The following is a 4077-nucleotide window of genomic DNA, read 5'->3' as shown; positions in this document are numbered from 1 at the left end:
CGCCAATATATGTCATTCTTAAAAAAGACGAATATCTGGCGAAAATGAACATCATACTCTCTGACCAAACTAAGTTCCAAAGGGTAACGAAGGACACTACAGCCGAATTAAAAGCAAAGGTCAACAAACTGATCGAAACTGTGAACGCCAAGAAATCCGGACTCCACCTGCCAAAGATCATTGGGGAATATAAACCTGGATATGCGTGTGGAAATGTCAAGACGCACAAGCCTGGAAACCCATTTCGGCCAATCATTAGCCAGATACCCACACCCACGTACAGACTGGCGAAGCTACTCAACGGCCTGCTGACTCCTTATGTTCCTTGCGCCTTCAGCCTGAAGTCTCCAAAGGAATTTGTGGACTTACTGCGGGGCGCACGGGCCACAGGGATAAGAGCCTCGTTGGACGTAGAATCGCTGTTTACCAACGTACCTGTGGACGAGACAATCGGAATGATAGCCGACAGAGTGTATCGTGATCCAGCCTGTACTCCTCTTGACATGCCAGAAAGTATTCTGAGGAAACTACTCCAAGCTTGTACTAAAGAGGCACCCTTCTTGAGCCCGGATGGGCACATGTATAAGCAAGTAGATGGGGTCGCCATGGGTTCTCCCCTAGGTGTCCTGTTTGCAAACTTCTACATGGGTACCATCGAGCAAAAAGTCTTAGTCGACATGAACTTGAAACCGGCCATATACTGCAGGTATGTTGACGACATTTTTACACAGGTACCTGATGTCAGACATCTGCAGGAGCTGAAGGAGGCATTTGAGCAGAGTTCCGTGCTGCGTTTCACTTACGAGGCGGAAAAGGATGGGAAGCTGCCTTTTCTAGATGTAACAGTCATGGAAAAGGGCGGAGGTTTCCACACTGCAGTCTACACTAAGGAAACAAACATAGGAATGTGCCTAAATGCCAACAGCGACTGCCCTGACAGGTACAAGAGGAGTGTTGTTAACGCATACGTCGACCGTGCTCTCAGCCACAGCTCAGAATGGAAGCAAGTCGACGAAGAACTCTGTAGGGTAAGGCAGGTCCTAGTCAATAACGGCTTCTCCAATGGTTTCATCGAAGACATCATAAGAAGGAAAGTGAAAAGCCATGCAACGTCCGAAGAGACAACTAACACAACACCTATACCCCCTATTAGACTATTTTACAGGAACTTCTTTTCCACAGCTCATAAAACGGAGGAAAGGGTCCTGAAAGATATTGTTAATAGAAACGTTATCCCTACAAACAAAAATCAGAGGATACAACTGACGATTTACTATAAAACCAGAAAAACGGCCAGCCTACTCATGAGAAACTCTCCAGACACAAAACAGAACGCTTTAAAAGAGACTAACGTCGTCTATGCCTTCAAATGCCCACTTGGGGACTGTAAGCTCCAAAAAACCCAGTATATAGGCAAGACAACAACATCTCTTTCTAGGCGTTTAACGATGCATAAGCAACAGGGCTCCATTAAGGAACATATAATCTCTTCCCATAACCAAACCATCGCCAGAGAAATCCTAGTAAACAACACAGAAATCATCGATAGATACAGCGATAGCAGGCGGCTTGACGTTTGCGAGGCACTACACATCAAGAAGTCAACACCAGCAATCAACAGCCAATTATTGCACAACTATATTCTACCCACCTCAAGACTCCGCTCCAATATAGAAGCATCAAGAAATATGGACCAATAGGCTTTCTACAAACACTTCTATTCAATACCCATTGTTTCTGTTCTGTCTTGTGTTGATACTTTTAATACCCTATTAATATCCCCTATTGTTCTGTCTTGTGTTAATGCCACATCACCCTTCCCACCTCACTCAAATGTAGATATAAAATCAGAGAAACGCAAGTTCTAATCAGTTGTGTATTTGTGAAGTCTTTGAAAATGTAATAAGTTTTACGAAACGCGCCCGTGTCGCGTCAGACTAGAAATAAAAAATGAATTTTGGAGAAGTGATTTTTTATTTACCTCCAACAGTGAAGCGTAATGTACGAAAGATTGAGAAAATTCGTGTTAGAATTATTAATCTTACTTTTTCGGTCATATTTAATAATATATTTATATATATATATATATATATATATATATATATATATATATATATATATATATATATATATATATATATATATATATATATATATATATATATATATATATAACTACAGTGTGGTCGTGCACAACATCTATCTCCAGGTACCACCCCACCAGTCACCTGGATGTGCCACTGACAGCTGTCTCTCAGCTGCTTCCCTAGCCTGGCAGGGCTATGGGTCAACACAGCTTTACTGAGAATTTCCCCTAATACTGAGACACTGTTACACTTGCTATTGTACTCACGTTTTCCTCACATTTCACTCATTTCCCAGGTCACTACCTCTCGGGCTGTCAACACAAAGCTTGCTCCTCTTGCGTCGACAAGATGTGGCCCTAGGCTGTCCTGGGAATGTGGCCAAGTGGCCCAAGGGGGTGGCCAAGGCATGTGGCCACCGCGTGGCCCACAGCGCCCCTCCCGAGCTGAGGGGGGTGGTAGCCGGCACGCGGACAGCCTGGGGTAGCCGGCGCGCGGCCAGGTAGGGTAGCCGGGCCATGTGGCTGTGCCAGGCGGCGGGTGGCCGGGGTGGCCTGGGGGTGGCCCCCGGGCATACACACGTGGATGGGGAATCACAAACAACTCCAGCATACCAGAGCCTGCCTTGCTCTACACTGGGGTGACAATGGCCGGCGGCGTCCCAACACTGACGCCGCCTGGTGGAATTCAAAGTCCAACATTGGCCTGTAATCTCACCACAATTGCACTAGGAGGCCCTGCCTGTATTCCACCAATTGTCCATCAACACTAGACAGGTTATTTGAACCACCTGTTACACCATGAGGCTCTGCCAGCTGCTTCATGGGTGCCCACTGTTTCTGAGGCTATTTTACTCGTCCTTCCGTACCTCATCGGCCCCAAATTTCACGAAATTTGGGCCTAGACACAACCCGGGATGGCAGGAGTGCCATCCCTGCTGGACAACACGGTAACGTCCGCGATTAACGGTGGTGGAGGGGGAAAACTCCACCCAGCTGCGTCCTCGTCCACCTGCTACCCGGCTCAAACTGACGATTTCGCGGGCTAAGGAAACTCAAAATGCCCATACCTCCTCCCCTACTTTGACTTGACCAATCAGCAGGAAGCCAGCACTGTTCCCTCGTGCCGCTACCAATCACAGCTGTTCGTGCCAAAACACAGCTCGGAACAGACATGCCTACCCCAATCACAGGCCTCACTCACCCTCAGGTGACCCGTGACGTCACAAGGAGGGGGAGGCCTAAAGACAAGGGACGCACTGTTTCACATGGTGGGGGGGCAATGGTCACCCCACTTTCCCCCCACCTCTAACGGTTTGAGTCAAGTACCTCACATACCACTTCACTCTCACCTCATCCTATTTCACAGAAACAGGAAAATCTCTGTAATTCTCTCTACAGAGCAATCACAGACTTCTGACTACTCACAAATGATAGTCCTTAACATAAGCTTTCATTCAGCACCCCACAAGTATATGTTAGTTTGAAAGCTTCAGTTTCTAGAGTCCGTTGAGCGACTAGCTTAATCTAGAAACTAGGAAAACTAGCTGAGGGAATCTAGATTCCCTCACAACACCTTCGTGATATAGCTTTCACCTTCTCTGAGGAGGCCAAGCGCGAGCGACTTCACAGGAGCAAGTGGCGGACGGTGGGCGTGAAGGTGGCCAGGCGGTAGACGAGCCCCAGAGTCGAGATGACGGCCACAGTCACAAACCTGCAACACACACACCAAGCTTAAGGTTCAGGGTCACGTCTCCTTAGCAGAATATACATTACCTCTCGACTCCATGAAGCATACCTAGTCATACTGTCTGATCACTCTCATTGAACTTTCCTTAATAACCTTTACCTCTGTTGAGATTAAATATATTTACTGCTTGTTGTTTCCAGTTGAATCAAGTCTCCTGAAATGTAAACTTTAGGCTTTCAGCAGATAATTGGATGCATTAGTTGGTATTTACATGACTCAGTCAAATAATCAGAATGTATTAAAT

The sequence above is a fragment of the Procambarus clarkii genome, chromosome 29 (genome assembly GCF_040958095.1).
Source record: "Procambarus clarkii isolate CNS0578487 chromosome 29, FALCON_Pclarkii_2.0, whole genome shotgun sequence".
Classification (NCBI taxonomy): domain Eukaryota; kingdom Metazoa; phylum Arthropoda; class Malacostraca; order Decapoda; family Cambaridae; genus Procambarus; species Procambarus clarkii.
This window is presented reverse-complemented; position numbering follows the sequence as displayed.